General features: G+C 42.2%; 1 pseudogene; it reads left to right on the forward strand.

Annotated features, from left to right (window-relative positions):
- Positions 1 to 411: 411 nt before the first annotated feature.
- Positions 412 to 1510, forward strand: LOC101539330 (E3 ubiquitin-protein ligase RNF220-like; annotated as a pseudogene).
- The last annotated feature ends 10903 nt before the right edge of the window (positions 1511 to 12413 follow it).

Raw genomic sequence — 12413 nt, forward strand, 5'->3', positions numbered from 1 at the left:
TTTTATTTTGCCTCGTACTTGAATAAATCACTGCCATATAAGTACCGCGCACTAACGTACCACTGGAGCTCTGGGTAGGGTGTTTGCCTTGCCAATTTGGGTTCAGTTCCTTCGTCCCTCTTGGAGAGTGCTGCAAGCTACTGAGAGTGCATGGCAGAGCCTGGCAAGCTACCTGTGGCGTATTCGATATGCCAAAAAAACAGTAACAAGTCTCACAATGGAGACGTTACTGGTGCCCACTTGAGCAAATCAATGAAAAACAGGATAACAGTGCTGCAGTGCAGTGCTACTTGAATAACTCATTTTAATAGCTGACATGAGTCACATTAAATATGTTTGAGAGGAGTGCCACCGCCGCCGCCGGGCAGCCGGGAGGAATCCGCGGGACCCCCGAGTGCCAGAGGCCCGGGGCTGGGGCGGCACCGCGCGGCGGCCCCGGGGTCCCGTTAGAGCAGCCCCCGGCGGCTATGCCAAGGGCCCGGAGCGGCCGGCGGAGCAGGGGGGCCGGCGGGAGGGAGGAAACCGTCCTGCGTGTGCGAGCCAACCGGCAGACCCGGCTGAATGCTCGGACTGGGAAAATGATGCGGAGGAAGCAAGATGAAGGGCAGGTATGTCCCCCGTGCAGCCGCCCCCGGGCAGGATGGGAGCAGGAGAGGAGCAGGCATGTGGAGCGCTGCCTTTCGAACAGGGAAGGCTCCCGCGTGGCCGAGGAGGATACCGTGGACATGGAGCAGGAGAACAGCAACCGCTTTGAAGCGTACGAGCGGTGCGGGCAGACGCGGATACGGGCCACCGCTCTCCTGGAAGGTGGCTTCCGAGGCTCCGGCTTCGGCATGTGCAGCGGCAAAGAGAACCCCGACAGCGATGCGGACTTGGACGTGGATGGGGGCGACACTCTGCAGTATGGGAAGCCACAGTACACGGAGGCCGACGTGGTCCCCTGCACGGGCGAGGAGCCCGGAGAAGCCAAGAAGGAGCGAGAGGCGCTGCAGGGCGCAGTCCTGAATGGTGCCCCCCCCCCCCCAGCACACGAATCACACCCGAGTTCTCTAAGTGGGCCAGTGATGAGATGCCATCGACCAGCAATGGAGAGAGCAGCAAGCAGGAGGCCATGCAGAAGACCTGTAAGAACAGCGACATCGAGAAAATCACAGAGGATTCGGCTGTGACCACGTTTGAGGCCCTGAAGGCTCGGGTCAGGGAACTCGAAGGGCAGCTCTCCCCGGGGGGACCGCTACAAATGCCTCATCTGCATGGACTCCTACTCCAAATGCCTCATCTGCATGGACTCCTACTCGATGCCCCTGACGTCCATCCCCAGTGCTGGCACGTGCACTGTGAGGAGTGCTGGCTGCGGACCCTGGGGGCCAAGAAGCTCTGCCCCCAGTGCAACATCATCACGGCGCCCGGAGACCCGCGGAGAGTCTACTTGTGAGCTGGCCGCCGTGGCCTCCCTTTGTACAGGCCTTCACAGGGCGCCCGTGTACATACACGCACACACACGCACACACACGCACACACACACACACACAGGACTCGAGCCAGCGCGCAGGCCCCAGGCCGGACTCTACCCGCTAGCTCCCCAAGATTGGGGACCATAGGTGTTCCAGGTTCTATTCTGGGGGGGAGGGCAGGGAGAGGGGGCGGGCGGAGCGGGGGTCCTGCCACCCAGCCCCGAGACAGACAGACTGACAGACCGACATGCAGACACCAGACTGAAGCACATGTAATATAGATCGTGTATGTTTACAATGTTGTGTATAAATGGGACCGCACCAGGCCCTCTGCCCCGCCCCTCCTCTCGGCTTGTACGATTTTCTTCTTTTTTTTTAAGAAGACCTGGAAGCAGTGTCTCCAGGGCTGGCTGGGGGCTCGGCCCATCCACCTGGGGTGCCTGCCCCTCGCCTCCTGTGGTGTCCCTCCCCTCTCCCGTGTGCTCCGTGGTCAGTGGTGTATATTTCTTCTCCCCTACAGGGGGCGTGAGCCCCAAGGGACATGATCCTCTCCTTAGTCTTAGCTCCTGGGGCTTCTATACGGAGTCTGGGGAGGCGGGAGGTGCAGGAAATGGGAACCGAGCTGAGCAGGGGCTGAGATGGGGCCGGACGAGGATGCCCCTGGCTGCCAGCCTCCTGCCAAGAACCATTCCTGGGACGAGCCGCTGTTCCAGGCTCAGCGTGGTCTCCCTGCCCCTTGCAGCCCCGTGGTGTGATGCTGTGTCTGTATATTCTATACAAAGGTACTTGTCCTTTCCCTTTGTAAACTACATTTGACATGGATTAAACCAGTATCAACAGCAAAAAAAAAATGTTTGAGATAATTACCTATATGTAATTTTTCTAAATATACTTAACATTATATTAGTTGCTATAAAATAGCTTGCTAAATTTATTAAGTAAATAACTTAGTAGCACTGTCGTCATCATTGTTGTTCCATTGTTCATCGATCTGCTCGAGCAGGCACCAGTAATATCTCCATTGTGAGACTGTTGTTACTATTTTTGGCATATAGGATATGCCATGGGTAGCTTGCCAGGCTCTGCCGTGAGGGTGGGATACTCTCTGTAGCTTGCCGGGCTCTCCGAGAGGGTCGGAGAAATCGAACCTGGGTCAGCCATGTGCAAGGCAAACTTCCTACCTGCTGTGCTATGCTCCAGCCCATGGAAAAAAATGTTGTAAAGAAAACTTATGGGTAAATGGGCAAATGTTAAAAATTTGATACAACAGATATAGTACTACTAATGTTAGCAGTATATTATTAACACTAACTGTTTCAGGGTAATCGGTGAGGAAATCCAAAATAATTGTAAAATTTGAGTCAAAAAAGAATAACATAAACTTAATTTTATTTTGTATTTATATTTTTGAGAGGGCACTCCTGATAGTGCTCAGTGGGCAATTAGGATGACAAATTAAACCTGGGTCATACCACTTGAGTCAATTCCTGCCTGACCTTTCATGGTTATAATGATGCTAAAGTTTAATAAATGATGCTAAAGTTTAAATAACTTAGTAAATTAATTATTTAGAAAATTCACTTTACAAAGTAGAAGGCATTGTCTTATTTATTCTTAGCCATTAGATCACCTGCAGGTGTTAAAATATTTATTTAATCAAAATTAGTATATTAAGTAATGAATGGATCTAAAATAAGCATATTAAATTGTTAGTCCTATTTTAAGAAGTTCCACTGTACCTTGCAATAGGAGAATATTTTTGATTAGCTTAAATAGTACTCCTTAAAAGGGCCCAAGGAACCCAATTTTATTATTATCCCAGTTTCAACTTTGCTTAAAGACATTTTTCAGACTGTGAGTATGTGTACTATGCTTCACAAGGATCTTCATTTTGAAAGTTAATTATTTCAGGGTTTTTAAGAAAAATTGGATATTTTATTCATTTCAGGCCAGTGGAGCTGGGTTTCTTCTTATAGGCAGAAAGGACCAGTAACCTGTGTCCTTGGTGGGGTAATTCGACAGATCTCTAAATAGTCCCTTATTGGTCCAAATAGTTCCTCTTCTGCTGGAATATATTACCTACACTTAAGAGATTTAGGCTTCAAGGCAGTGATTGTCATAATATTAAGGGGCTGCAGATAAGCACATAAGACTTCATTGTCTGAATGAATTCCTCTTCCTGTTATACAAACTTTCTAATTTAGCTGATCTGGGATATGTTCCAGGAAACTTTTTTACCAGCCACCCCACTTAAATGATTCTGATTTTGGTATTCTATAGACAGTCCCCTAGGAATGCTAATTGTGTGTGCATGCATATGTGTATGCATAGAATGCAAAAATCATAAAAGTGGTATATGGTGGTACAAGTAGCGTGATGCTTCTCTGCGTAGGGTCCAGTGAGGACAGAAAAGAAATTGTCACCCTTTGCTAAAACACTTTGAACTCTTGTTCAAAACCTTGGTTGGGTGACCAATTTCTCCAATCAGTAACTTGTAACTTTTGGGGTGAATTAATAGAGGGAAAAATTAAAGTCTTAAATGACTGAGGCAAATGAAAGGATTTGTACAGTTTTGTTGAGGCTACCTTTTTTCCCTCGAAAATTCCATGGAAAAATCTATTATGTAGATGTATTTCTGGTAATTCTCTCAATAACTTTCCTGTTGACATTAATAAAGTAATAATAGTAAAATAATAATTAATAATAACTCAGTGTACTCAGCAGAGTATTCAGATAGGGGATTATGCAAGACAGAAGTGTTATTCTTTGAGACATAAGTAAAAATAATCATGATGGTAGCAATGAATACAATTTATAATAACTTTTTTCCCATTAGTGTATCACATCTGAGTTTAAGTTGGGACTTGATGGTGCAGTGTTTCACCCATTATTCCTGTGGGAGGTGGAGAAGAAAGGTGCTCAGTGAGTATTCAATAGCCTAGGGTTGTTGGAGATGTGTTTTATAAGCACTATTAACTTTGATCTCTTTTACTCCTGCAATTATCTTATGGAATTTTTAGGACTGTGGACACACCAGAAGAAGGATTTGATCGTTAAGTACTTTCAGCTTAATTGGTTCTCAATTGAGGGAGATGCCTTAGGTTTGGAAACCTGCCACATGTTAGTAGAGCATGTCGGTTCATTGCCCACCTGTGGAGCTGACAGAATCAAGACAACATTCTGACTTGGCATCATTTCTGGCACTTATTTGGCATAATAATCTTCAGGGCTGCTCCAAGCATTCTTTATTTGTCAAGTGTACCTAAGTTGGGCAGATATGAATATTTTTGCCAAGTTTCTTAGATACCTGGGCGAAAACCAGAGTGATATTTAGCGTGCAGTGGAATGGAGTGCAATACAGTACTATTTCCCATGTAAAGCAAGGCTTGAAAAATTAAACAATATTCTATGGTTTTCAACATATATTTTATTGTTTTAGTGTATAACATTTAAACCAGTAATCTAGTTATTTGTGGCTCTCTTTTCCTTTCTCTCTCTCTTTCTATTTCTCTCTCTCTCACACACAGAAGTTTATTTGTGAAGAGGAGAATAAAGTTCAGAGGAGAAATTATTTGATAAATTGCGGTATATCCAAAATATGTCTAGCAAAAATAACTGAAATCAAACTCTGAGTATTATTTAATCATGTGAAAAAACCAACTGCAACAAATTATTAGATAATAATGTGCACAACATTTTGGGGGTCAGAAAAGAAATTCAATAAAATAAATACTGTAGATCTTCATATGAGCACACATATTTGGGGATGAGCTTCGTCTATTTTTTATTTCCTTAAGTGCTGCATGATTCTGGGAAAAAATAACTTTATTGAAATTCTTTAATTTATGAAAAACAATAATGTTCACAGGAATTTATCACTGAGTTGTTTCAGCTATTTAATAGACTAATGTATCTAAAATACTAAATTCATCACCAGGAACATAATAAAAGTTCAATAAATGCCTTTGTAAGTATATTTAAATACAGTAACATATCTCCACACTCATGAACACTCTTGCATACCCTCACAATTTCTGTTTTGGTAATAGTTTTTTCTTTCCCCTTTAGCCTTTAATATTAATGATAAGCTGTGGTGGAAGGAAATATCTAGAATTACACCATCCAATATGGTGGTCACAACTTGTACTCGAATGACCATTGAGCACTTGTCATCTGGGTAGGGAAAATGAGATATTCTGTTAAATGTAAGAACTACACTGGATTTGGAAGATTTTGACATGAGAATTGAAAACTAGAGGAAAAAATAGCATCTTCTCAATAATTGATATTGTTTATATAATAAAATGTTTCTGATGAATAAGTTCATTGCATTAGTAAATAAGTTTTTATTACTTTCTTTTAAGGACAACTATGAAAACTATGATGATACTGAATAGCACCCAAAATAATCTTATTTCAAGTCTCTCTAGGGTGTCCCTTCTGCTACTTAGCCTTGCATTTCCCCTTTAATACACTGACATTTCTAGTTGTAGCCAATTATCACTTTAAATTTACCATGACCTAAACCAGATTTTTCTTTTCTTTTTGTATTATTAATCTATCATTGACTTTCATTACTTGGAGATATAGTTTAGCTTCACACATCTCTATAATTGTCATCGCATCCACGTCCAATTTTTCAGAATAATTTCACTATCAAAGATAACCCTCTACTTATTCCTCCCATCCTCCTTCCCTTCATCTCTATGAACTATAATGATTTTCACAGACTTTAGGGATTTATTTTATTGTTGCTGGAGTTTTGTTGGCCAGTTTGTTTAATTATTTATTAATAAATAAGTAAATGTACTGTCGTCCTGTTGTTAATCAATTTGCTGGAACAGGCACCTATAATGTCTCCACTGTGAGACTTGTTGCTACTGTTTTGGGCATATCGAATATGCCACAGGTAGCTTGCCAGGCTCCGCTGTGCAGGCAGGATACTCTTGGTAGCTCGCTGGGCTTTCTGAGAGGGATGGAGGAATTGAACCCAAATCAGCCATGTACAAGGGAAATTCCCTACCCACTGTGCTATCACTTGTATTACTTGTCATCCCGTTGATCTTCAATTTGCTTGAGCAGGTGCCAGTAACGTTTCCACTCGTCCCTGACGAAGAGCCTCAAACCGTTTATTCAGGGGTTTGAAGAAGAAATCTGACTATCTCGTAAGTGGGCGGCCATGTGGTTTTTTGACATCCCGTGGAATCCAGTAGGTTACAGCTCTAGTCCAGCAGTCATCTCTGAATCATATTACGTGTCCAGTCCATCTGATTTTTGACACCTTGGCAAATGAGACAGCATCCCTGATTATTGATTGTTGATGGAGGTTGGAACTCCGGATTCCTTCTTGAGTGAAATGTGATACTCCAAGCATAGCTCTTTCAATTCCTCTTTCGGATACCCAAATAGCGTTCTCATCCTGTTTTCGTAGGGTCCAGGTCTCTGTGGCAGATTTAAGTGAAGGAAGAATGGTTGAGTCGGAAAGATGTGCTTGGAGCCAGAGGTTCTTTGTCCTCTTAACTACTTCTTTGACACTCTTGAAGGCGTTCCGTGTTGCTCTTTTCCTGCTGCACAGTTTTGGCGCCAAGTCATTTGTCATGTTGAATTCTTGACCCAGGTACACATAGCTGCTGCATTCGAAGATGTTTGTTCCGTTGAGAGCAAATGGAACATCAGGGACTAGTTAGTTTTTAATGAACATTGTTTTGGTGAGATTTAGCTGCAGTCTGACTTTTCCGCACTCACCGTCGAAGTTGGCCATCATTTGTGCCACTTGGCAAATGTTTGGTGTTATGAGAATGTGTCATCAGCGAGAAACAGAGGTGGTATTGTTGCCGACCATCTATCTTCACTCCCATTCCTTCCCATTCCAGTCGTCGCATGATGTTCTCGAGGGTGACACTCAAGAGTTTCGGTGAAATGGTATCACCCTGCTGAACCCCTCTATGTCAATGATCACTTCCTTGTAGAGTGATGAGATTCTGGTGGTGAATCTGTAACACAGCTCGTGGAGGATCTTGATGTACTGAGTTTGAATGCCCTGTTTGTCTAGGGCTTCGATGACTGCTTCAGTCTCAACAGAATCAAACACCTTCTTTAAATCAATGAATGTTAGACAGAGCAGAATCTTGAACTCTCACGAAACTTCAATGAGCTTGGTCACTGTGTGGATATGGTCCATTGTGCTGAATCCTTTTTGGAACCTGGCTTGCTCACATGGTTGTCCTTCATCTAGTGTTCTGCATATTCTATGCAGGATGACTCGAATGAACAACTCATAGACAACAGACAATAGACAGATTGGGCGATAGTTGCCTATGTCATTGATGTTTCCCTTCTTGTACAACAGAACGGTCCTGCTGGTTTTCCATTGGGACGGAACCTTGCATACAGACAGGTATGCAAGTTTCAATCCCATTTGGAATTTTGGGACAACAGTGACATCGGTCCAGCAAATCCTTCGATTAAATATAATATGGCCAATTTCATTGTGGAACTGTCCACTAGGAGACTCTTATGTTCAACGTTTAGATTCGGCCTCTAGAGCCATGGCTGCTCTTGGTCGACATGATGAATTCAGACAGCCTCTCACCTTGTTCATTCCATTCTAGGCTATGAGTCCCAATGTGGAATTTTTTAGGTGACCTTTTCAGTCCTATCTTGTCATTAAAATCACTGACAATGATCTTGTAGAAGGTGTGGTCTTCTTTATAGAACTTCTCCAGCTCCATGTAGAACTTCTCAATTTCTTCTTCATCGTAGTTTGATGTTGGTGCATAGACAGCGAAGATAAAAACTGTTGGCAGTGAGCCACATCTATTCAAGTGTAATTGTCCGATTCGGGTTGTTAGGCATTCGAATGAATCAACACTCATGGCTAAGTTTGTGTAAACAAAGACACCAGACGACTCCACCGACATCTCTGTTGTCACATGTTCTAAGGAACAGTTCTTCTCCAGTGTCGAAAATGGCATGATGTGATTGATGCCTTCTCGTTTTAGTCAGACCAATGATGTCATACTTGATCTTCTGTGCTTGTACCATCAGGTCCTCTATGGATGCTTCTGATGCCAACGTACATGCATTGAAAGTACAAACAATCATTTTAGTCTTTCTTTGTTTTGCCAGTCTAGTTCGTCCCTGAGATTTTATCGGCCTCTCCTTGCTCATTCTTCATAATGCTACTGTACTGGGGGCTCTTTCAGTGTCAAGTGGATGAGGCCCATTGTTGTTACTGTTTTTGGCATATCAAATACGCCACAGGTAGCTTGCCCGGCTCTGCCTTGTGGAAGGGGTACTCTCGGTAGCTTGCTGGCTCTCCGAGAGGGATGGAGGCTTTTAGGGTGCCCTAATCTCCCTTATAGGTATTCATATGGTTCATACCATATTCGAACCCCATCAAATATGGTGTGGAAATTATGGAAACTGGGTATTAAGAGTCTTATGGTGTGATGGTCTGGAAAGTTGCCTGGACCGTGGCGGTGGCTGGGTAATGGAGGTACTGGAGGTCTGCCGGTGAGGTATTTATCTGGTTCTGGTAGGGTGGGGTGTCTGGGTTTCATCCCTGGAGCACTGGAGATTGGAGGAGGCAGAGAGAGGATCTTGATTCTGGGTCTCGTTGAGCCTGGAGTCCAAGGTCACAAAGTTCTGCTTTAGCTGGTTTGTGGGGCTTCACTCATGCGTGAGGTTCAGCCCAAGTGTCCAGAAAGTGGCCTGGAGTGTGGCAGTGGCTGGGTAGTGGAGGTATTTATCTGGCTCCTTTAGGGTGGGGCATCTGTGTTTGATCCCTGGAGCACCAAAGATCGGAGGAGGCAGACAGAGGATCTGTGCTATAGCTCCAGCCAAATAAGTAAATACATAACAAAATAATATGGTAATTATCAGATATGAGAAAAGCTATTCCTGTACTTTTCTCTACACTATTGGCTTGAAACACATTGTCCTAATCTTTTACACTGATCTTATATTTGTCTCTACATAAGATGTGAGATTCTTGTATGCATAATATATTATTGTTACTTTTTATTTTGAGGGCCACATCCAGTGGTTCTCAGGATTTGCTACAGATTCTGTGCTCAGGTATCATTTCTAGTAAGTTTGAGGTACTATATGGGACTGTCCATATACAACGGAAGTGCACTGCCCATTGTACCATCTCTCCTGTCTCAGATTCTGCATTTTTAATCCATGTGCCATTCACTGTCTTTTGATTGGTGAGTTCAAATCAATCATTTATGGTGTTTATTGCTATGTGGGGTTTTTTTAAACCACCATTCTGTCATTTACCTCTGGCTGTTTTATATTTATCTTTTTCCATTTATTTCTGATTTATTTATTTTTTCATTTCTGTGCTATTGTTCTTTTTTTTTTTGTGGATGTTTTTCTGCAGTGATTTTTGTCATTTTAACTTTTAAATGTACGCTTCAAAGTTTTGCTTTGTGATGTCCAGGAGAAGTGTATCAAAGGTGTATCAAACTTTGATACACAAACTAATAAATCTAAAAAAGAGTTCTTTTTGTGTGCTGGTATTGACTCACCATTATTTGGCTATACAAATTCTATTCTATTTTTCCTCCCTCTTTGCTTTGTTGTCTCGTATCATTGTGTTTATTTTTCTGTATTACTGTTTATAATTTTGCTCAAGGTTTTATTCTTTGTTTCCCCTTTCATGTAGAAGAGCCACTTTCAACACTTTTTGTTGAGGAAATTTGGTGGTGACAAACTATTAGCTTTCATACTCTTGAAAAAGGTCCTTTTTTCTCCATCACACTTGAATAATAATTTTGAAAGGTAAGTATTTTTGGCTCACTTTTCTATCTTTTAGTAGTGTGAATATGTCTTTCCACTCTCTTCTTGCCTGTAGAGATCCTGTTGAGAAGTGAAACCCTCTGTATGCTACATTTCTTTCCCCTAGCACTCTTCACTGTTTTTTAATTCCATTGACAGATTATGTAACATTGAGTCAGATAGTTTATGAATGATGTGTTTTGGTGTAAGTTGAAATCAGAAAATTGGGTATTCAGTCAAGTTCCAGAAAGTTGGTGGTTTTATTTTCTTAGGTTTGGGAAGTTCTCCACGAACATTTATTTTATTTGAGTGTTATCTTAGCATCCTTCTTTCCCTCTCTTTATCTTTTTTTTCCCCCTCCCCTCCCTCTCTTTATTTTCTGGAATTCCTGTTACTCATGCCTATGCAGCCAATTTTTACTTGATATTGTCTTTAAATTGTCTTCATTTTTCTCTCTAATTCTTATTTCTCTCATTTATTCCATTTGAATTATAGCTGTGATTTTTCTTTACTTTTGAGATAATTTATTGAAATGTAATAAATTATATTATAATTTATATATATTATAAGATGTGCCGACTCTGGGCACATCTTTTCGACTCCACCATTCTCCCTGCACTAACATACGCCTCAGACACCTGGACCTTACAAAAACAGAATGAGAACGCTATTCGGGTATCCCAAAGAGGAATTAAAAGAGCAATGCTTGGAGTATCACGTTTCACTTAAGTGAGAGAAGGAATCTGGAGTTCCAACGTCCATCGACGATCAAGAATCAGGGATGCTGTCTCGTTTGCCAAGGCATTAAAAATCAGATGGGCAGGACACGTAGTGCGATTCAGAGATGACTGCTGGACTAGAACTCTAACCGACTGGATTCCATGGGACATCAAAAGACCGCATGGATGCCCACTTATGAGATAGTCAGACTTCTTCATCAAAACCCTGAATAAATGGTTCGAGGCTCTTAATGTTCCTGGAGTGAGCAAATACCATTGGGCTACACTAGCACAGACAGGGACAAATGGAGACATTACTGGTGCCCTCTTGAGCAAATCTAAGACCAATAGGATGACAAGTGATATAAATGAATAAATTATATGTAATTATAATATGTTGTATATAACATATATGTAGCATATAGTGTGATATAACATCTCACCAATGGTGTGGGAGAATCTCTTGATTCTGTTGCTCAGGAACTCCTGGTAGTTCTCTGAAGAGCAGAAGGTGTTGGAGATTAAACCCGTGCCTCCTACATGCAAAGCATGACTCTTGTGCTCTTTGCTTCTTCTCTTTAGCTTTCTTCTCTGTGTTTGGCTAAGATTCTTTAACTTTGTTAAGTATTGTTTGGATGGCTTTTGTCAATTCTTTGTTACCTCATCTCATTCTCTGTCTTTGGGTAGGGTGGGATGGAGTGGGGTAAACCACAGCTGGTGTTGCTTGCGAGTGATTCCTTTCTCTTTGCTCAAAAGTTAACCCTGGTAGTGCTCAGTGCACCACATATGATGACAGGGATTTGAACCAAGGTCAGTGGGATAGAAGACAAATGCTTTAACTCCTGCACCATCTCCTCTAGCCCCAATTCTGTGTCTGTTTTGTTTGCCCTCTAGAAACTTAACTTCTTGTGTTTTCCTGAGGGTGATAATCTGTCTTCAGTTTTGGAATTCTCCTTTGTTTCGATGGTTGTGACAGGATCAGGGAGAGGAAGGGTGATGGTAATTAGGTGATTGAAAGCTGAACTCAATCATAGCCAAGAAGGAGACAGTGAGAAAGAAATAGCCCATAATAAGGAACTGCCCCTGCATCTCAGCAGCCATTCTTGGCCCCTATTTATGTTTAAAACGTACATTAAGTTTCTTTGCCTCTGGACCAAATTATATGTTTGTGTTAATTCCTGAAGAATATGGGGAGGTGGACTCAAGTGTGATTACAGTTTAAACAATAGGATTAAGTTGTTCGGGTTTTGTTGTTGTACCAGGTTTGTTCGAGTTCTGTCACTAGTGCAGTCTCTTATTTCTGTCTGTAAGGGCACTAATTTTAAGGCCTATTATATATGTATATATAGTCTTAGCTCCCCCTTCGCCCCAAGAACATTGATAAAAAGTCATGATAGTTCATAAGCACAGACTTATATAAACAATGTTTTAACCTGTCAATTGATTCTCTGCC

Source organism: Sorex araneus, chromosome 6 (genome assembly GCF_027595985.1).
Source record: "Sorex araneus isolate mSorAra2 chromosome 6, mSorAra2.pri, whole genome shotgun sequence".
Lineage (NCBI taxonomy): Eukaryota > Metazoa > Chordata > Mammalia > Eulipotyphla > Soricidae > Sorex > Sorex araneus.